The 23,402-nt window shown below is 48.9% G+C and overlaps 1 long non-coding RNA gene across 2 annotated transcripts in view; it reads right to left on the bottom strand.

The window, feature by feature from the left end:
* Positions 1 to 312: 312 nt before the first annotated feature.
* LOC144797823 (uncharacterized) overlaps positions 313 to 23,402 on the bottom strand; it is a 201,297-nt gene continuing 178,207 nt past the window's right edge. For both annotated transcript variants that reach the window (XR_013603473.1, XR_013603472.1), the window contains 2 exons: positions 22,598 to 22,688; positions 313 to 481 (listed from right to left, as the gene is read on the bottom strand). This is a non-coding gene — a long non-coding RNA (uncharacterized LOC144797823). The remainder of the gene's footprint in view (positions 482 to 22,597; positions 22,689 to 23,402) is intronic.

Here is a 23,402-nt window from a genome sequence, read left to right as displayed (position 1 = left end):
ATTAGGACGTGTGATGGGGGTCACACAGAAGGGCTGCAGTGGGGTGGAGGGGCACAAGGAAGCAATGCAGTGGCAGGTAGGGGGCACAGAGGGTCTGCAAGGGCCAGATACAGACAGTGGGGCTGCAGGAGGATTGAAGGTTCACCCATGTATTAGTATTGTGCAAGGGTCAGACCCCCTGTTGTCACAGCAGTAGAGTAGAATTTTTAAAACACTGCTTAGTGCATCACAGATCCGCTTAAAACAAAAAAAATCCCTTGTCCTCTGATTATGTTAAATACCAAGAAAAACAAACTTTTAGTTTTGATATGAATTCTTTATTGGGCTCTTTTCCATAACTGAACAAAAACATATTGCAATGTTCTAGTTTTTCTAAATCCATTTAATCTGCTTTTAAGGGTATGATGATGAAATCCACAAAGGAAGTGGGATACACCATTTGATATTTCCTGCAGTCGTCTGTGGCATCCTCAAAATCACCCTGAAAGAACATAGACAATAAGTGTAAGACTATAATGGAAAAGGTGTGAATAAGAGAATATAAAAAGCTGAATAAAACCACACATAGGCACAGCATTTTTTAATTTAATCTTTCTCCCGCTCTATATTCAGGATATTCTCTCCTAAGACTTTGATCTATTTTTCCTGTCATGTATAGATCTCAACCTGTTTTTTTCTATCAGGAAAGATATAGTTTTCTTCTTTTCAACTTAGGAGGTGACCTCAAACTATACAGTAAAAAAACTCTTTCTCTCTTGGCTGTCTCTCTTATCATATATCTATATATATATAAATATCCTTAAAATACGACCAGTTCTTTGGGTCCTTAATATTACAACCAAAACAGAAAAACAATTGCACCATTAAGGCTCAAACTCAAAACTTTTGAATCTATGAGGTCAGTGGTTTGGCAATAGTGCCATGGGTCATAATGCAAGCAAAGAGATCAGGTCCTCCGTCCCTGTTTTGGTTGTAAAGAAGGCAACTATACTTTGGATGAAGTGGCGTCTTGTACTCCTGGGGCCTCTGCCACTGCAACTACTGCACCATTGAAATACCATCCACCATTCAAATTACTTTCATATTTCACTATACTAATTCCCTGCTAATCCTTTATGTGTTCTAGAGTAGAGTGATACTCGTCGAAAAAGCGCTTCAACACCCCATTAGGGGTCATGGGGATCCAGCAATACAACAAGTTGAGGCCCCGACCTGAACTTAGACAGTCAAAGACTAAGATCTTTGCATATGGAGGCAGCTCACCACTACCCTTCCAAGGCAAAATGACTGTCAGTGCAGTTCAACAACACTGAGATCACCATCGATATCCATGTCATCAACCAGGAGGCAGACACACTGCTGAGCAGTCACGCAGCTGAAGACCTGGGACTAGTGACGTTCGCAAGGTGCGTGCAGTCTGACCAGACAAAGGAACTACTCAACCAGTTAGTAAGACCTGTTTAAGGGATTAGGACGAATAAAGAGAACCCCCATCTGACTACACATAGACCCAACCGTCTCACCGACGGCGCTAAGACACAGGATGATCCCTTTCCACCTCAGACCCCTGGTGGAAGAAGAGCTGCAGAAGCTCGAGGGTCAAGGGGTCATAAAGAAGGTGTCCGGGCCCACACTATGGGTGTCACCTATGGTAATCGCTGAAAAAGCTCGCAAACCGGGGAAGACCAGGCTTTGCGTTGACATGCGCCTCTCCAACAACGCCATTAGACACGAACGCCACATAATGCCGACCAGGGATGACATCGTGGCCAATTTGAATGGATCCAGGTGGTTCTCAAAATTGGACCTGAATGCAGGTTATCATCAGCTAGCCCTTGCCAAAGACAGTCACTATATAACTACATTCAGCACGCACCTTGGACTCCGAAGATACAAACGGCTGAATTTCAGCATATCCTCTGCCGCCGAAATATTCCAAAATGCAGTCAAGGAGATCCTGGTTGAGCTACCTGGTGTATTGAGGGTGAGTGATGATATCCTCATCCATTCGCAAAAGGCGGAAGAGCATAACCGGCATGTAAGAGCCACACTGAAAAGACTCCAGGACCATGGGAGGAAAAGTGCATGCTGTTCCAACAGAAAATAGAGTTTTTCGGCTACACGTTCACACAAGAAGGCATACAGGTAGACCCTCGGAAATCTCAAGCCATCAAGAACCCATCTGCCCTGCTCACCATGGCTGAAGTCCGCAGTTTCTTGGGGATGGCTATGTACTGTAGCCGCTTCATTCCAGATCTAGCCACCATCGCAGAACCCCTCCGAAACCTAACCCAGGCAGATGCTATGTGGCAGTGGGGCCCAGCCGAAGAGTCTGCATTTCAAGCCGTCAAAAATGCTCTCCTCGACCACACCACGCTGGGGTACTTCAACCCTGCTAAAAGGACAGAAATACTCGTGGATTACAGCCCCGTAGGCTATGGGGCCGTCCTCACTCAGGATCAAGAGCCCGGACGATGTGCCACCCTAGCCTATGCCAGCAAAGCGCTATCCCTGACAGAGAAGAGATACACTCCAATTTAAAGGGAAGCCCTAGCAATCCGCTGGGCCTGCAGACATTAACACTTATACATATGCGGACACCCTTTCACCGTCATCACAGATCACCAACCCCTGGTGCCGCTGTTGAAGGGATCAGCTCCCCACCCACCGCCATGCATCGAACGGTGGGTTATTGGGCTCCAACACTACGACATGGATGTAGCCTATCGGCCCGGTGCTAAGAACCCGGCTGACTTCCTGTCGAGACACCCAGACACGACCGGAGAGGGAGGTGAAGAGCCAAGCGCCAACGCCACAGAAGCGCACATAAACATGATCTCGGCACTCACATGCCCTCCAGCGTTGACCCTCGAAGAGGTGGCTGCAGCAGCTGAAAAGGACCCAGTTATAATCAAAGTCCAGGACGCTGTCCAAGGAGGACAGTGGCGTCAAATTCTGCACTCCGCAAACTCTCGGTCAAGCCCAGAAAAAGAAAGCCTGATGCACAAGTGGAGAGTCAGAAATGAGCTGAGCCTCACCCAAGGAGGCATTCACCTCAGAAGGCCACGCATCGTAATCCCTGCATCCCTTCAACTACGGGCAACACAGCTCGCCCATGGATGGCACCAAGGAGTGGAAAAGATGAAGGCCCGCATGCGGGAGACAGTCTGGTTCCAGGGATGGATGCCTGGGTAGAAGAGACAGTCCGGAAATGTCCATCCTGTCAAGTGACGAGCAGGCCCGAGAGGCCTGCGCCCATTCATACAGAGAAACATGGGCAAAGCCCCTGGGAGAAAGTGAGGGTGGACTTTGGAAGCTTCCCTGGTGGGCGAGTCACGGTGGTTCTAATCGATAGCTACTCAAAATACCCTGTGGTAGAGGTCGTGAACTCAAGAGCCTTCCTGCATGTTGGCCCCGCTCTAGTAAAGATGTTCGCCATGTTCGGATATCCGGATGAACTCTGCAGCGACAACGGACCCCTGTTCCAGGTGCACGAGTTCCGCGAGTTCTTACACCATAACGACATCAGGCACAGGCGTATCACCCCGCAATGGCCCCAGGCCAATGGGGAGATTGAACATTTTATGTGGACAATAAACAAGACCCTTTGCATCGCAGTAGCGGAGCAAAATGACCCAGAACAGCAACTGCAGAGGTTCTTGCGGGAGTATCGGAGCACACCATCTTGGACGTTGAGAGCCTTGAAACTGTTCTTAAAAATTCTATGTATCAGCTTCCGTTGGATGTGGAGGAGACAATGACTCTTCATAACAATTGTTTTTTGTATGCCTGCAATCATTTAGTTCCCCACAAAAAATGGATACCTAAACGAGCCTCTCCCACTGCTCCCTGGTACTCAGAAGAGCTCAGGGCCAAGAAATTGGTCCGTAAACACGCCAAAATAACATGGCGTAAATATTACAAAGAATCCGATAATGAAAAGTATAAAATCTGCATCTCTAGCTATAAATAAATACTTTTAGAAGCAAAAAAAGAGTGTTTCTCTTTGCAAATATCTAAGGCTGAATCCAATTGAAAGGAACTTTTTAAGACCATTATTAAAGTATCAAGTCCCAATACTCCTAAGAAACAGGGCGACCCAGAATTCTGCAATAAGATCGCAGAATTTTTCAGATTGAAAATAGAAATTATATTTTCCTCTTTTATGGGTTCGATCAATAATAATCAGACCAACTCCAACATACATGATGTGGATAATATGGCCGTCCATGTGAGATCATTGGATTCTTTTACCCCTTTGGAAAGGTTAGGTACAATTAAACTGCTGGATCTCATTAAATCTGGTGCACCTAGTGACCCTTGTCCGGTGTGGATTATTAAGCAAATCCCTGACTTAATAGAAACTGCACTTACACCTTTGCTTAATGCTGTTCTATCCTCCGGAATCTTTCCTAAACTATGGAAAAAAGCCTCAGTGCTGCCACTTCTGAAGAAACAGTCACTAGACCCTAAGGAGCCTAACAACTATAGACCGATTTCTAGGCTCCCGTTGCCAGCGGAATTGCTAGAAAAGGAAATGAACAGCCACCTTAGCGATTTTCTTTCGGTCAATAACATCTTGGACACATCGCAATATGGGTTCAGAGCTTTTCATAGCACTGAGCTGGCCTTATTAAAATCTATAGAGGAAATCAGAGAGGCCGTGGATAGGGGAGGAAATGCTATACTAATCCTACTGGACCTATCTGCGGCCTTTGATACAGTTCACTACAAGGTATTATTGGACCGGCTATCGGAGATAGGTGTAAAGGGCTCGGCCTGGGAACTGTTGCGATTGTTCCAGTCGGAGAGGTCTCAAACAGTAGACCTTGACGGGAACACCTCGAAACTTTTACACTTCCGTGCGGGGTGCCACAGGGCTCGGCTCCCAGCCCTACACTCTTTAATATCTATGTGGCACCTCAGGCCGGTATCATCAGGTCTTTCGGCTTCCAGCTCACCTCCTATGCTGACGACACACAAATTGTGTTGTCGCTGACAGAGGGAGCGGAAAAGAAGGCGGGTGATCTTTTCCATGAGTGTATGGGTTCTATTTCAGCATGGATGTCCTCCAATTGCTTAAAACGTAATTCGGGTAAGACCGAGATTTTGAAATTTGGTAACAATCCTTTGGTATGGACACCAGAATGGAGGCTGGAGGATCTGGACTTGTGTCCTGAACTCTCAAGAAAAGCCAAGAACCTGGTGATCACGGTGGACAATAAACTCACCATGGGGGGATCAAGTGAACATGGTGACTTCAGCATCTTTCATGGTCCTCAGAATTATCAAGAAAATAAAGTTCTTCCTGACCAAAAATAATCTCAGGACGGTGGTGACAGCACTCATAATGTCGCGTCTGGACTATCGCAACAGTCTATATCTCAATGTTCAAAAACAACATATGAACAGGTTGCAATTGGTCCAGAACGCGGCAGCTAGAATGCTGACCTGAACATCCAGGTTTGCCTCTGTCAAGGGAGATCTTAAAAAACTGCATTGGCTTCCAGTACCGTTAAGATCACGCTTTAAATCACTGTCTATTGTCTTTAAGGCGGTCAATGGTATTGGTCCAGAGTTCATTAAGAAGAAATTCTCTTGGTATATCCCAGGGAGAACATTAAGATCAACCGGATCTAAACTCGTTCAAACCCCCCTTTTAAAAAAAAAAAAATTGGGGAGGTAGAAGTTTTGTTTATTGTGCATCTAAAGCATGGAATGAACTCCCGTTCCAACTCAGAAATGCCCCAGACCTCATCTCCTTCTATAAGGGCCTTAAGACATGGCTTTTCTCTTACTGTTCGGCCCTATGTTTCTCAGGCAATCAGTACTTAGCACCAGAACTCCCTAGGGTAACCGCGCGCTCTACAAGTATTAATAACATAACATAACATAACACCTCACTGATCGACACACCAAACACCCTGGGCGCTAATGTTCAACGGCTACCGCCAAGATGGTCTCCCCACCGCTTCGGGGTGGTCCCCCCCCCCTTTGACGAAGAAGGTGCCCTCAGGGGGAGAGAGAGGCGCAACAACACTGCCAGCCAGGCCCGAAGAGCGGTGTCCCGTCAGCTACAGCGAGGAGACATTGTCATCATGAAAGACAAGCGACCCGAAGGAAAATTCCAGATTCGGTACGAGCATGGCTACTGGACAGTAATTGACATGAAAGGGACAATGGTAACAGTTGAGAAAGAAGGAGAAAACGTGACCCGCAACATCTCATGGTTCAAACATGTAGACAACCCCACCCCTCATGCAGACAACGCAGACAACCTCGAAGAGCAGAGCGCCAGCCAGAAAGAACCCCAAGAGGCAGAGGACCATCCTCTGGGACAGGCTCCCTCGCCGACCGGTCCAGAGGCAACCCCAGAAGCCCCTGGACTGCCGTTGGCGCCTTGCACCCCGGTTCCTGCATCTAGTTCCCGCCAAAGCCCATCCAGGTATGCCCTGAGAGAGAACCCCCTGGCCAAGCACCTGCCTGAGAGACTTTGCCTGTCAAGTAAGTGAACGGTGAGACTCACGAGATCCAGTCAAGGACTGAGTTGATATGGCATGTGGCTGTCAGCGGGCTAGTGGTTACTGCCGGCGTGTGCCGGATGGTCCCCTCCCCTGCGCTTACGCCGGCTGACATGAACGAGAGTTTAAATAAATATGGGCGGAGCTGCCCAGGCAATCCGCGCCTAACGAGTGCACTGTGTGCGCATGTAGGGGCATATTACCAACAATTAACGATATTTATCGCTAACTAGGCTTAGCAACAAAATTTTTATCGCTAAGCATCGCCGGAAATTATCGCTGAGATAACGTGCTATTAACAACGTTTATCTCCAAAGCGATACATTTTCCGGCGATAGCGTGAATATCGCTGAGAATACAGCGATATTCACGCATTAGCGACTAAATGCTCTTAGCCATGTTATCCACCTCCCATTGGATAACATGGCTAAGAACTGGTCAGAGCAGGCGTTAGTTCTTGGCGATAGCAGGAATATTTTCATCGCTATGCCTGCCTTGCTAATAGGCGATAGCGACGTTAGCGACTGCTTTCAGTCGCTAACAGGTTGGGTACGCCCACTTTGCATGTCATTAGCGATAAATATCGCTGACATGCAAAGCGGGCCCCAAACCGCACGCTATCGCCTAAAGCTGCTGTTGCTAATAGAGCGATAGAATTATCGCCGCTCGACGATAATTGATATCGCCCTGCTTGGTAATATGCCCCGTGGTTTGTTAGCGCTCCAGCAAGGCTCCATCGCACGCATTCCGGCCGGCGGGTGACCCCCGTAGATGCAACACGTGGTACACGTCCAGCTGCATTGTAAAGACTGCTTGGTTAACGCTGTTTCCCTTCAATGACTGTTCCAGTCGCCGGGTTGATACTGTAGTGGCAAAAAAGCTGTACTACAAAGTCAGCATTTTCTAAGGAAATGTATCCAGCAACATTTACATTCCAAATATTGTGCTGCAGTTTCCTCCCACGGTAGGTAGTACATTAATGCTATGATTACGTACGGTAATCCCCATTACTCTTAGTCCTACTCGTCCTCGACCCAGTCATCACTCATGAGGTATTCCACACACGACAGGAAACAAAACAGGAAACGCTTTCTGACTCCACCCACCCTCCTCTCAGGTGCTATAATACACCCCACCACCAGAAACAAATCCTGATGTACCAAGCACCAAAGGCCTGGAAAGGGAGGGCGGGCGGGTCGTATGACTGGGTCGAGGACGAGTAGGACTAAGAGTAATGGGGATTACCGTACGTAATCATAGCATTACCTCTACGTCCCTCGTCCTCGACCCAGTCATCACTCATGAGGCATACCAAAGCAACCCCACAAAGGCCTTTGGCACACCACAAACAGAAACAGAACAGAGACCAAGGAGTGCAGCAAGACACAGTTTATTAACAAAACAGAAATAAACAGAATCAAACAGATGGGGGGATCCCCACAGCTTGCAACACACCAGAACCAAAATTAGGGCGGCTAGACAGAGCACAATTCAAACGATAATGTCGCACAAAAGTGGACTCGGACGCCCAGGTACCCGCCCTACAGATCTCCTCAAGGGGAACCCCATGGAAGGCAGCCCAGGAAGCAGACACACCCCTGGTAGATCTCGCCTGAACCCCAGACGGGCAAGGCAAACCAGAGCCCTGGTAAGCCAACAAGATCACAGCCTTGATCCAGCGACCCAAAGTAAGACGAGAGGCAGCCTTACCCCTACCAGCCAAACCAAAGGTCACGAAGAGGGAGTCAGAAGACCGAAACCCAGCAGAACGATCAACATAAACAGACAACGCCCTTCTCACATCCAAAGAATGAAGCAAGACATCAGAAGGAGAGGAAGGAGAAGGACAGAGAGAAGGAAGAACCAACTCCTGGGAGGAATGGAAACGGGAACGAATTTTTGGCATAAAACCGGGGTCCAAGGAAAGGACCACAGCGTCGTCCAGAAACCTCAAAAAGGGGGGAGAACAACGCAAAGCCGTAAGCTCCCCCAATCTCCGAGCAGATGTAACAGCCACCAAAAAAGCAACTTTGAAAGACAGGAATTTCAACTCCACCGACTCCAAAGGCTCAAAGGGAGGGGACTGCAAGGCACCCAGAACCAAAGAGAGATCCCAAGGAGGAACCGGTGAGCGGACAGAAGGAGCAGAAAGAGAGAAACTCCTAAACAGACGGGAAACCAGCAACCCGTCCGAAGGAAGAAGAGAAGCCGGATCACGAAAGGCCCGAATAGCAGCCCACTGACCCTTCAAAGTGGACAAAGCATAGTGTTTTTGAAAACCCTCCAAAAAAAACTGCAGAATAGAAGAAACACCACAAGAAGTAGGAGACAGATCCAGGGCAACACACCAAGAAGAAAAAGAAGCCCAGTGTTTCGAGTAGGAGGACAGAGTGGACTTCCGACGAGACGCCTGCATCACAGTGATGAGGTGGTCGGGCAGACCCCGGACTCCAAGAGACAACCGTTCAACCTCCAGACCGCCAAGGTGAGAGGAACCAACAGGGAGGGAGACGGGGAACACAGCGGAGAGGGGTAGCGGGGCAGGATCCACGGAGGGCCCACCGCCAGACCCAGAAGCAGAGGAAACCAGGAGCGGCGAGGCCAATAAGGAAGAACAGCCACCACCTGAGCCCCCACCCGACGAACCTTCAGCAGGAAAGCAGGGATCAGAGGAAAGGGGGGGAACGCATAGAGGAACCAAGGAGGCCAAAGGACAGTCAAGGCATCCACCCCCCAAGCCCCCGACTCCGGGGTCCTGGAACAGAACAGGGGAAGCAATGCATCGGACCGGGAGGCAAACAGGTCCAGAACCGGAGTCCCGAACCTCCGGCAGAGCAACCGGAAAATCCGAGGGGCCAGGCACAGGGAGAGAGAGGACGGGAACTTCCGACTCAAGGAATCGGCAACCACGTTGTCCACACCCCGAATGTGCACAGCAGAGAGAGCCACCAGATGACACTCGGCCCAACTCGCAATTGCACAGGCCACCAAATTCAGGGAGAGGCAGCGGGTACTGCCCTGGTGGTTGATGTAGGCCACAGTCACAGTGTTGTCCGACCTCACCAACACGTTGCACCCCAGAAGACGATCCTTGAGAAGGCGGAGAGCCCTCTCCACCGCAGACAGCTCCCTCCAATTGGAAGAACGGTGCGACTCCGAAGGAAGCCAACGCGCCTGCACCGACCAACGACCCAGAGTCGCACCCCAACCGAAAGCGCTGGCATCCGTCGTCAACACCAAGGGAGCCGGAGGATGGAACCACATGCCCCTCGACAGATTCGAAGAGTCCAGCCACCACTGGAGAGCAGACACCAACTCCGGAGTCACAGGCACAGGAATCGAGAAGTCCTGGACAGGAAAGGAGACCCAACTCTGAACATGCCACAACAGAGGTCGAAGATGAGCCCTGGCCCAGGGCACCGTGAACACGGTGGCAGACATGTGGCCCTGAACCACCAGCCACTGCAGCAGAGGAGCTGAAGCCCGGGAAAGCAACCTCCTCAACAGCAACTGAAGACGTAGAATCCTGGACTCCGGGAGAAAAACCATGCCCAGAACTGAGTCGAACACGGCCCCAATGAAAGTCCTCCGAGTGGCAGGCTCCAGGTGACTCTTCGGCAGATTGACCAGGAACCCATGATCCTCGAGCGTACGCATGGTCAAGGAAAGGTGGCGAGACATGACCCCTGGAGAAGGAGCCTGCAGCAGCCAGTCGTCCAAGTAAGGAAAAACGGACACCCCCAGGAGATGGAGATGAGCCACCAAGGGAGCCGCCACCTTGGTGAACACCCTGGGGGCGGACCGGAGACCAAAGGGGAGGACGCAAAACTGCCAGTGACGACCCTCCAGGCAGAAGCGCAGGAACCGCTGATCCTCCAACGCCATCGGAACATGAAGGTATGCATCCTGGAGATCCAGAGAGGTGAACACCCAGCCCTCCTGGATCAAAGGGATCACCCTCTGCAAAGTATCCATTTTGAAAGTGATCTTGCGCACAAACAAGTTCAGGGCCCGAAGATTGATGACAACACGGAAACCCCCCGTGATCTTCGGGACCACAAAGACAACCGAATAAGTCCCCAGGCCACGTTCCAGGGGGGGGACCGGGACAATCGCCAGTTTGTCGAACAGGACCTGAACACCCTCCAACAATCCCAGACGACGAGACGGGTCCGAAGGCAATGGGGTCACCACAACACCCGAGGGAGGTGGGGGAGACAGGAACTCTATCCGGTAACCCCTGGACACAACATCCAGTACCCACTGGTCGGAGGTCGTCAACAACCAAGCAGGGAGGAACAGCCGCAGTCTCCCACCAACCGCGGGCCGACCACCAGCGAGATCGGGCACCGGTGCGGCGTAGTCAGGAACGAGGAGCGCCAGACCCACCATCCGGCTGGGGCTTCTTCTGGAACCTCCGAGGAAAGGACCCACGAGCACCACGCTGGCCCCTAAACGAGGACTGCTGAAACCTGGAAGGCTGGCGAAAGGACCTCGCATTAGAAAAGGAGGATCCCTTATGAGAAGGGGCAGGACGGAAGGACAAAGAATGCTTCCTCTCCTTGAAAACCTTATGGAGCTTGTCCTCCAGTGCGTCCCCAAAAAGAAGAGTACCTGAAAATGGCAACCGCAAGGCCATAGAACGCTGCGCCGCATCCGTCTTCCAACCCCGCAGCAACAAGTTCCGACGGGCAGCCACAGAGGAACCACAAGACAGAGCAGAAGCCCGGACTGAGTCAAAGGCAATGTCTGAAAGGAACTCCGATTGACGTTCCATAGACTCCAGCAACTCCGGACAAGTGCCCCCCTCCTGCATAGTAGAAAACAAAGTCTTGAAGTCAGCCAACAAAGACTGCGCAACATAAGCACCATAAACACCCGACCGAAGAGCCAGGTGAGAGCCAGCATAGGACTTCTTTAGAGCAGAGTCAATTTTCTTATCCACTCCATCCTTCAGGATATTATCATCAGCCATGGAAGGCCGACCCACCAGGGAAGCAACAATAGAGTCCACCTGCACCGAATCAGGCAGGGCAACCTCCGAATCCTGCAAAGGATACAGTTTCGACATGAACCTGGGCAAAGAAATATGGTCCGGGTCTTTCCACTCCTTAAGAAGGACATCCATAACAAAGGGGTGGATGGGCATGGAAGAAGACACAGGCCTCCGAAACTGCGGTAGAACAGCATCCTGGGAGGTACTGGCCACAGAAACCTCAGGGAAGCCCATATTCTCCCGAACATGACCAAGAATATCAGGCAACAGCTCCTTCGAAACGTACTTGCCCTGCAGATCCACCGCACCCAAAGCGGACTCATCAGAGGAAGCAGAGGAGGAGATATCAGAATAAAGGTGAGCAGGGGACTCCGAGCGACCCCCAGCACCCTTTTTTTGAAGCCTGGAGCTCGGACAGCGTCTCCAAAATCAGCAGCTTCAGCCTCTTCGAGTCACCCAGACCAGCACTCCGACCAGCAGGGGCAGAATCACCACTGTCGGAAGAGGATGACCCAACAGGAGAGACATGCTTTCTCTTCCTATGGTGTTTCCCCATAATGAACAGCAAATACACAGCAAACCAGCAAAGCAACACAGCAACTCTCACAAGTGGTACAGAAGAAAGAAAACGAAATCCCGCCATAAATAGGAGGAAAACACTCACCCCACAGCTGCAGCCCCTCGGAAACCGAGGAAGTAGAAGGAGGCGGCAGAAAAAACGAGCCATCCAGGAGCACCGACGAAGGAAAACACCCCGAGTCACCAATGCGGAAAGGAGACGATGACGTCATCGCAAGGACCCGTGCAGCCAATCCAGGAAGGAAGCCAGGGAACCCGGAGCCCACCCGGGTGCCCGCGCAAGCAAAAATGAGGCTCCGAGGACGAGAACGGTATCCTGCGTCCAGCCCCTACAACGCGGCTTCAATCACAGGAAGAAACGGCCCCCGCGAAGGGAGGGGCGGAACCGGAGCCAGGAGGTGAGCGCGCCCCGCCCAAAAGGACCGGAGAACGCGGGCAGCCAGTCCGCCACCAACCGTCCAGGAAAGCGAGTGCTCCACCACATGGCCCACACCCCAGTGACCGGCAAAGGGCAGGGCGCGAGGGCAACAGCCCAAACGAGCGCGGAGACAAAGAAGAGTCCAGGATCCAGGGGTAAAACCACGGGGACCCGAGAAGCCCCGCAACCCAGGGTCCCCGCCAGGAGCGAAGTGCAGGAAGCCCAGCAGCCTGCCTCCAAAAAGGTCCCACGTAGGTCCATGAGCACCCCCAGGGCCCAGCAAAGGAGGAACACCACAGGACAACCGAAGCAGGTAAGTGCCCGGCACTCACCCAAGCGTCACCCATCAGCATCCAACCGACAGGAAACAAAACAGGATTTGTTTCTGGTGGTGGGGTGTATTATAGCACCTGAGAGGAGGGTGGGTGGAGTCAGAAAGCGTTTCCTGTTTTGTTTCCTGTCGTGTGTGGAATACCTCATGAGTGATGACTGGGTCGAGGACGAGGGACGTAGAGGTAATGGGGGTGTATGCAGCTAGCACCAATGGACACTAGAGGGAGCCAGATTACAACAAATGGTCTCGTTGCTCGGAAAAGAGGGTATTCTACTTAGTAAATATACTTTTGTTCAAGGCTACCGAAATTCTGGTGTGTATTTTCTTGTTATTTATCCTTCTAGGGAACATTTTATCAGCATGAGCATAAAAAAACAAGGTCATTTACTTAAAATAGAATTTGGCACTCGGTGTCTTGTTGAAACCGCAAAGTGATGAAGAGGAGTGAGTGGGCGCAGTGAATTGCCACAGCCCTGGTCAGCACAGTTATTTTTACATCACTATTGCATTACGTTGTACTTTTCTATATTCTGAGGCAAGTGAAAGAAAATTATTTTTACGAATTACGTGATCTTTTTTCATGTCTAGTGCAAAAGCCAGCATTAAGTACACGCTGTCTCAGCTGATAGCTTTTGCAAAGTGTTAATGGTCAGGCGTGGTCATATAAATTATGAGTGTATTTAGGAAAGTGTAATCCCTAGACATGCCTGACCAGCCTTCATTTAGGTGTGCAATGTGTGTAATGAAACCGGTGGCTTTCTGTGACGTCTCATTTCAGTATCTTGGTATATCAAATCCGCCAGGACTTGATATAACAAGCAGCACTACCGCAATTGGCCGTAAGAGGGCACCAGATTGTAACAGATATGGCCACTTTGGCAGGTGTAGCTAGAGTGCCCAAGCAGAAACAAGCATTGAAAATGCAATAGGTCTCGCAATAGAAGAGTTTAACTTTTTTCGTTTTGCAAATGGATGAGTGGCGTTGCGTGGATGAGTGGCGTTGCGTGGATGAGTGGCGTTGCGTGGATGAGTGGCGTGTGAGAGTGGCGTTGCGTGTGAGAGTGGCGTTGCGTGTGAGAGTGGCGTTGCGTGTGTGAGTGACGTTGCGTGGGTGAGTGGGGTTGGAATGCAATAGGTTTCGCATTAGAAAAGTTGTAGTTATTGGTCTTGTAAATGACAATTTATTTATTTTTTCGTTGTTAAAATTGCTAAATTGATGGCTTTGTCATTTACAATGCCAATAGTTATAACTTTTGCGAATGTGACACCTATAGCATTTGGAATGCAACATGTTTTGTATTTATGTGACTTATATGGCAGCTCTGGTCGTTAAAAATTGCTAAATTGATGGCTTTGTCATTTACAATGCCAATAGTTATAACTTTTGCGAATGTGACACCTATAGCATTTGGAATGCAACATGTTTTGTATTTATGTGACTTATATGGCAGCTCTGGTCGTTAAAAATTGCTAAATTGATGGCTTTGTCATTTACAATGCCAATAGTTATAACTTTTGCGAATGTGACACCTATAGCATTTGGAATGCAACATGTTTTGTATTTATGTGACTTATATGGCAGCTCTGGTCGTTATGCTACATCTCTAGATAGTTTTATCTTTTGCAAATGTGACACCTATTGTAACACAATATGTGTTGTGGGTGAGGGGTTGAGGGTGAGTGAGGGTGAGGGGTTGAGGGTGAGTGAGGGTGGGGGGTTGAGGGTGAGTGAGGGTGAGGGTGAGTGAGGGTGAGGGTGGGTGAGGGTGGGTGAGGGTGAGTGAGGGTGAGTGAGGGTGAGGGGTTGAGGGTGAGTGAGGGTGAGGGGTTGAGGGTGAGGGGTTGAGGGTGAGTGAGGGTGAGTGTGGGTGAGGGTTTGAGGGTGAGTGAGGGTGAGTGTTATTAATTGTACATATGGGAACTATTTGGGGGAAAGTGCAGACGCCAACCTGCAGCAACCCAGCTCGGGTCACAAAGAAATATGCCAGGCTAAGAGAACATATTACAGTAAGCAAGCGGATACTTGCGCCCAATATGGAATGGCAGCTGTCAGTGAACGTGTAGTGTTGTTAGTGCCCATTATTAGTGTGTTATCACTGCGGTAGACACAGCTGTGCGGTTACAGTAGCACGCCACTCCTAGTTAGTGCTGTGATGGTACTGTTCACTGTTTATGTATTAATGGCAGCTGTTAGAGTGTTGGCAGTGTCCACTGTTGACCCCTGAGATAGAACGTAGAGCAGATAGGTAGGAGGCAGCAGGGCCAAGTGAGGTAGGTAAAAGTAGCTGCTGGCAGCATTACTTCCCTGGCTGTCCTGCTCTATGAATCGATCTACACTGGATCCCAGACTTGAAGCGCAAACTGGAGAGCTGCGGGGGGGCAGGCACCTCCTGGATTAGCAGTTGGAGCAGGACATTATATTTGGAAACGGGTGTGGAGCGACAGAAAGTGGGGGGGATGGGAGAGAAAACAGCCAGAGGAAAAAATTTGAAAAAGGCCTATGGAAACGCAGTGAAATGAAAGGGGGAAGCCACCTAGGAAGAGCCTGGGTAAGCGGAGTAGGAAAGCCCGTATTTTGCTTTGCGGTTTATTTTCGTATTATGTTTCGCTCTGGATTGTATATCTGTTGACAGCTTAATGTCCTTTTGGGCGTGTAATCAGTGTAATCAGTTATTTCCTGCAGCGCAGCATTTTGTTCTTTATGTAAGGGAGTGAGTTTTTTTTTCACAAAATGGGTGTAGTGGCACAATTACGAACAATCTTACTCTTAAATAACAAGCCGTGAGGGGCGGTAGGTGTTTGGGGAAGATATACGGGAGAGTAACTTAACTGCAAGCAGCGCCGTGTGCCAGTGAGTCGCTGTAAAGCCTTGAATACATAAACACCAAGACTAACCTTCCAAACACTTTTAGTTTGCTAAAACTGAATTTATTTTCACATAAAAAAGGAATTTTTGTTCTAAATAGGAACATAAAGCAGGTAATAATTTGCTAAAGCTATATTTTGCATATTTACAATACCATCACACATTTACATGGACGCACGGGAACACACACTTAGGGTGCCTGTTGATTTTAGAAACTATAGCAACTTTTGTTTTGCAGGAATGTGGGATATGCACCTGGGGGAGGGGAAAGGAGCCGAGAAAAGCTAACACTGCTCACTGCATTTGTATTAATGCAGCGCATTATTTCCGGATCGTGGCGCTGAAGCAGATTAACGACGGAATTACTAGGATTTGCCCAAATGCATCCATGTGACACTGCCTTCTAGTCTCAGCAACGCACAAGCATTGTGGGACATGTAGTTTCAGGTTTTACATTAATCAGGACCTACAAGTCAGGCCGGTCTAGAATATAAATTACAGTTTGAAACAAAATATAGTTAAGGCGGGCTGAGGCGGTTATATACGACGCGGGTCATCTGTCTGTGACTGGATGAACTACGATGCTTAAATCTGCCCAGCTTTCTCTCGTTATTCAGTTACCCCCAATAGTGAAGTCGGCTCAATAACTACTAAGTGGAGCCCTGCAACGTGCTATTGTTATTTAGTACTTTTAACTGTGCAATGGCACCATCACCATGCTTTAAGAACAGGAGATTGCCTAGCGAGATGTATATGGCCTTATTTGTAATGGTAAAACCTGAAACTACTAGTCCCAGACTGCAAAGCGTCCTCTCCTAAAACATTAGAATCATTTTAAAGGTGGAAAACAAAACTGCATGGTCCAGTATGCACATTAGTTCCCCGGACTCATCACAGCTTTCCCCACCATGCATACAAGAAGCTAGGGCAAGATCTTTAATCCCAAAATCTTTTTTATTAAAACAAGCTCAAGTTGAATACATACTTTTCATTGTTAATCATGCATGCAATACAGTTGTCAATTTGTGTAACATTTGTTGGATGTCAAGTACATTCATCGACCCCCAAGAGCGACCCTAGGGTCGGCTACAAGAGTTTATGGCCAGAGCGGCAACTTTAGATGTATATGAAACAGGCAAGATCGATTATACATCCATACATTTAATACACACTTTTAGGCACCTCAACTCCCTCTGTATTTGCGCCACTGAGACCAGACCTTCTCCCACTTCTACTTGACGATTTCTGACTATTTAGGACAGTAAAGATTATGGGTGTGGTGCTGTTAAACAATCAAACAGAAAAAGGACTGGATCAGCTAAATCAATAATTGCTCAAGTTTACCATATTGAGGGCCAATATGTTCTGACTCATCCAAGTGAATGTTGATGAGGAATCATAATACGCCCACAATGCAAAAGTAAATGACAAGCTGCGAACAAAGCATCCGAAAGCAGCCTAAAGGGGAGAAAGGAGGGGTGAGTGTAAGCCGAGGTCACACGGCGGGCAGGGGAGGGGGCGGAGCGGGGAGAGCGAGAGCGGCATGTGGGTGTAAAGAAGCCGGGCCGGGCAGGGGAGGGGGCGGAGCGGGGAGAGCGAGAGCGGCATGTGGGTGTGAAGAAGCCGGGCCGGGCAGGGGAGGGGGCGGAGCGGAGCGGGGAGAGCGAGAGCGGCATGTGGGTGTGAAGAAGCCGGGCCTTTGAAGTGAAGCTAAGCTTCACTTCAAAGGTGTCGGAGGAATGCGGGCGGCTGTGCACGCGCTTTTAAGCTCAATGCACATGCGCATTGAGCTTAAAAGTCACGGGCACTGCAAGGAATCGCCACGATTCCTTGCTTCGTAGTTAAACGTTGTTTGAGCCGCAATAGGCTCGCAAGCTCGATGCGCATGCGCATCGACAGGCGAGACCTAAAAATATAATGTTTGAAGGGGCTCCAAAATTTCTTGCACCATATCTGATATCAAGTAAGTAACGTATTCACGTTAAACATTCTGTCTCTACCATCCATAAACACTAAAATCACCCTTACTTCATGACTTGATGGGCTAAATGTGACTGTAAATACTTAATCAGTGGTGGTTTAGACGGCTAAGACCTCGCCACATAACTTCTCTCCATCACTAACATCTCGTCATAACATGCTTTTGTTCAGTGTCGCATTCGCGATCTGCAATCAATCAACATTGTTCAAGCATAGATTGCATTTCGAATTTGTCAGGGTCACCCAATGATACGACGCCATCTCATTAAGTTGGCCATGACTCATAACATAACATATGTATATGTAAAACTTACACTCACCCAAGAGTATCTTGATGCTGAATAACAGATGTTTATTGTTACCCAACTCGATGGTACCCATTTTATCGACTTCAGAAGGATGAAAGGCTGAGTGGACCCTCCTGGATTTGAACCTGTGACCATGAGGGCAAACACAGGCCCCCACCGTGGACGCATTAGTCCACTGAGCAACCAGACCCAATGGCCATTTCATCATCAAACTGGGATTATTTCTATCTGTGCAATTACTACGTACCATAAAGGATGCTTTCCCTTCTTAAAACAATTCATTCTGTCGCCAACAATCAGTGAAGTGAATTTAATATATGCAGGAAGTTATTAAATCCAAGTGTCCGAGTCCCTCAGGTGCCATGAAGTGCCTTACGAATTCCTAAATCTAGGCCCAATAAAGCTCAGCCTCTTGATGATGCTCGTTCAGTTACACCCAGAGGCCCTCCAGATTGCCCTACTCTGCTTTCTGCCTTCAACACTACTATTTTCTGATTGCAGCGTAGTGATGGAAATGGGATTCCCCGTTAGCTGAGGGTCGCACCAAAATCCAGTAGGAACCCCACTCCCACGTAACGAGGGGAGGTGTACTCCCCCCAAAATGACGCCTGCTCCCACTGGTAAGACTGTAGCCAGGGCAGACAGGCTTACTCCCTAGATAGCGTGCCAAGCATTTCGGACTAAGCGCGGTAGTAGAAGAGACCCACTACAAATGGACGCGACACAGAGTTCTAGGAAAAATATCGGATTCTTTATATAACTTTCTCATAAGGTGCATAACGATACAATTCACACGGTTACTTCAGGACGAGGCTTTTAGTTGTCATGTTCAAGAATGTTTTAGGTGGGTTTAGTCCAGGTCATGGTAGGGTGAGTCCTTGTACTCACAGTGTCTCAAGGAGGTCACAAGAGTGGTGCGTGTGAGGAGTTCCAGGCGTACTCCACGTTGCTGCAGGGCAAAAGGCGATGTGCACCGGCGGGTGCGTGTGAGTAGTACCAGGCGCACTCCACGTTGCTGCAGGGCCAAAGGCGATGCGCACCGGCGGGTGCGTGTGAGGAGTACCAGGCGTACTCCACATTGCTGCCGGGCAAAAGCAATGCGCACCAGCGGGTGCGCGTGGAGGGTACGAGGTGTACTCTACGTCGTTGAAGGACACCAATGAAATGCGCACCAGCGGGTGCGTATGAGGAGTATGAGGCGTACTCTACGCCGTGGAAGGACACAAAGGCAAGGCGCACCAGTGGGTGCATGTGGAGAGTACGAGGCGTACCCTACATCGTTGAAGGACACAAAGGCAAGGCGCACCAGCGGGTGCATGTGGAGAGTACGAGGCGTACTCTACGTCGTTGAAGGACACAAAGGCAAGGCACACCAGCGGGTGCATGTGGAGAGTACGACGCGTACTCTACGTCGTTGAAGGACACAAAGGCAAGGCGCACCAGTGAGTGCATGTGGAGAGTACGAGGCGTACTCTACGTCGTTAAAGGACACAAAGGCAAGGCGCACCAGCGGGTGTATGTTGAGAGTACGAGTCGTACTCTACGCCGTTGAAGGACACCAATGAAATGCGCACCAGCGGGTGCGGGCCAGGAGTACAGAGCGTACTCTACTGGCGGGTCTCGTGAGCGTCGACAGCGTCAGCAGGGCTCTGCTGTCTTGCAGGGGCACTCTCGCAGTGCCTTAGATGGGAGCCGCGACAGCGTCAGCATGGCTCTGGCGGTCTTGATGGGGCACACTCGCAGTGCCTTAGATGGGAGCCGCGACAGCGTCAGCAGGGCTCTGGCGGTCTTGCAGGGGCACACTCGTAGGGCCTTTAAGTGGGAGCTTCGACAGCGTCAGCAGGCCTCTGGGGATGCATCTTCTGTTGTTCCCCCAAAAGAGTCTGTTTCTCTCGTGCCATGCTCACTCCTTTATATCCCGAAAATGTCTTTCAAGTCTTTTATGTGGGCAGGGAGTTCCCCTCCCCAGATCCGGGGGGAGGGTGTCCCCTGTCATGGGACACTTCACCCTGTGAAGCAGGAAGGCAGGGTCATCAGCCGCCCAGCAGGAAGCGGCGTCGGCATTGTGGAGGACAGGACACAGCCCTGAAACTACTCCTCCCCCTGATCTCAAATGCAGGCAGCTATCACCAGATGCTGGAGTTTCCCCAGGCCCTGTCATGAGCTCCAGACGGGGAATACACATTTCAGCAGCCGCCCCCCAGCTCGATTGGACGAGGAGACAACCACTTCCCAAGAGTATTACTTTCCCACTCAGGCGGTAGAAATCCTCCATCCTCGAGAGTGCACTAATTAATTCTGAATGCTGGGACGCTAGTCTGCTATTTCCCCCATGTTCCCTGGGCCAGATAAATAATAAGAGGTAATAATCAAAAGCTACTAAAAAAACGAATATGGCTGTAAGTATTACGAGGTCATGCCACCCACACCAGGACAGGACCTATCTGCTACTAACAACGGCCCCGGCCCAAGGGCCGACCATAGGGGTGCCTGATATATAGACAAGGAACCCAAATAGGTTTGAGAGAAGGGTAATTGCGTCGCAAAGTTCAGGGGTTAGCCTTGAAGGGAGGGCCAGGTCCAACACAGGGTGTGAACGGGACCATGGGTACGTGTCGAGAGCTTTACACCGTGTCTGTCCATCACCTCTTTCTTAGCCGCTCTGAAGATAACTCACCCCCTTCTGGAAGCTCCGCTGCCTGCTGTATGACATGTGACCGAGAGGATGCCCTCTGGGAAGTAGTATTAGACAGCACCAAGAGGAACACACAGGCACAAACACCCTCAGAGGTGAAAAGTCTCAATTGCAGGACAGTTCCTTCAAGACTGGATCTTTAGAATTAGATAAAACCAGAACTGGAGCTTGTAGGACTGAGCATAACTGAAGTGTGCAGGACTGGAGCAGAATTGGAGCTTGCAGTACTCTAGCACAACTTGAGCTTGCAGGACTGGAGCAGAATTGGAGCTTGGGATACTGGAGCAGAACTGGAGCCTGGCAGCTTGAAGAAGGGCTTGCAAGGCTGGAGCTTGTAGATCTGGAGCAGAACCGAAGTTTGCTGGGCTGGAGCAGATCTGGAGCTTGTAGGACTGGAGCAGAACTGGAGCTTGGGGCACTAGAGCAGAACTGGAGCTTGCAGGACTGGAGCAGACCTGGAGTGTGCAGAAATGGAGCAGAACTGGAGCTTGCAGGACTGCAGCAGAACTGGCGCATGGGACACTGGAGCAGAACTGGAGCTTGTGAGCCTGGAGAAGGGACTAAGAAGTGGACTCCAAAAGCCAGATAGCTGACCTTCTGTGTGGCTACATTGAGACAACAAGCTACAAGTGGCCTTTTTCCTGAAGTGACTAGTTGGCCAGTAACAGCTGGGCCTGGATTGGACCTTGCTGGTAGCCTCAGTTGAATGAGTCCTGGCTCCTAAGTACTGGCCCTGAGGTCCTGGGAGCCATAGAAGACACTTTGAGGAACTCCTCCAGAAAGGCTGAAAAGTTGGATTAGAACATTTGTGGAGTTTCAAGACCTTTGGAGCATTAGTTGGACTATTGCGGCAATGGAGTCCCACTTCAAGAGGACTTTGTCAGATACAGCTTCCAGGCTTGTAGCGAGGGAGAATTGTGAACTTTAAAAAAAAAAGGTGCCATAGGATGTAATATCCGTCAAACTCTAAATGTGGCCCTACATCTAAAGGCATAACTCTTGACCTGGCGAAAGCGTGAAAAGTATCTGTCTGATGAGAGGACTTTGGCAGCTACTAAGTTTGAATTTTCTTGCTCTGAGTTTTTTCTTGCCAAAACCAACAGCTTCAGCAGGAACTTGTCCATTGGCAATCCAACTTCCAGAGAACTTTGTTAGACACAGTCTGAAACCTTGCCCTACTGGATGATTCAACTTTGACCGGGACCCAAGAGTATATTGGTGCTGAATAACATTTGTTTATTTTTACCTACTATGATGGTACCCATTTTATCGACCTCAGAAGGATGAAAGGCTCAGTGGCCCCACCATGATTTGAACCTGTGACCATCCGACGTCCATTTCATTGTGGTTGGCCTGAAATTGCGCATGGATCTGGTCAACAGTGAACAATAACTTCTGATATGCAATTTACTTTGTCTTGGCTCTTTTGCTCTAAAACATTAAAACTCTCTGGTTCTCCCTTTGAATTTTAGTTGTTTTAATTTTGTTGTTAATTTTGTTAAATTAAAAAGTTCTCGATTTTTAGGCATTAGTTTTGGGATTTTTATTTTGTTGTATTTTTGACTTTTAATTGGTTTGGGACTGCTAAATACTTTACATGCTTTTCCTTAAGTTAAGCCTGTCTGCTCTGTGCTCTAGCTACAGGGAGGGGGTTGAGCCAGGTTTATTTATTGAACTTGTGTGTTGGACCTAAGAGGATTTTGGACATATTGCTTGGGAAGAACACACACCCAACCAAATGAATAACCTATTTTCTTACACTGAACATCCTGAAGCATGAGCAAAAATGCACAGACTTTGCATTTCTCAAATTTGAGCGTGCTAACACTTTTGGCAAAACAAGTGGGTTTAGTGCTGGTCTGCGCTCCAATGCAGTTCCCTGGAAAAATCTCTCCCTTACCTTTAGCTCCTGGGGTTGTCATATGGAGTCTGGTCCAGGTCTTTTGTCACCCCATCCGAGTGTAGGTGATTCTGGCCGATGAACCACATTGCTGGAAATAAGGCAAAAATACTCATATACCTACTGAAACCTGCATACGTTTATTCAGCAAACAAGCAAAGTCCAATATTGCTATGCACGTGATACAATTTGCTCCTCAATAGCAGTGAGCCAATAATACTTGCCCCTACCAGATTTGCATGATTCTCATAGGTTTCTTCATTCATTGGTTCAAAGGAGCGTACATCTGCCAGAAATTGGTGTTCGGCTATCTCAAGATAAAGCAAATAGGCATTTGCAATGCAATAGATCTTGCATTACTGAAAGTTTCAGCTATTGGCGTTGCAAATGATAATGTTCAGTAGATTGTATTTTGTTAAAAAAGATCCCAGCAGTAGCATAAGTAATAAAAGAAAATCTATGAAGCTGAAAAGGGTGTAGTACCAAAGGCTGTTTGTTACTAGGTGTCTTTGGGGCGTTGTAAAGGGACCTCTATTACTCATTTAAGGTACATCACCCTTACTTATGCTACTGCTGGGATATTTTTTAACAAAAAATGCAATCTGTCTCGCATTAATTTGAGTTAGTACTAATGGCATTGTAAATGACAATGTATTTTACCTATGTGTTATGGAGTGTGTATGTGTTGTATATTGGAATTATGTGGGTTGCATTGGATTAGTTAGTTGTGTAATTGTGTAGCATGGAATTGTGTGCTGTGGATTGGATTTGTGTAGTGGGATTGTATGGCATGGTGTACTGTGGA

The sequence above is a fragment of the Lissotriton helveticus genome, chromosome 12, assembly GCF_964261635.1.
Source record: "Lissotriton helveticus chromosome 12, aLisHel1.1, whole genome shotgun sequence".
Lineage (NCBI taxonomy): Eukaryota > Metazoa > Chordata > Amphibia > Caudata > Salamandridae > Lissotriton > Lissotriton helveticus.
Note: the sequence above shows the minus strand (reverse complement) of the source record. Positions and strands in the feature narration are given on the sequence as shown.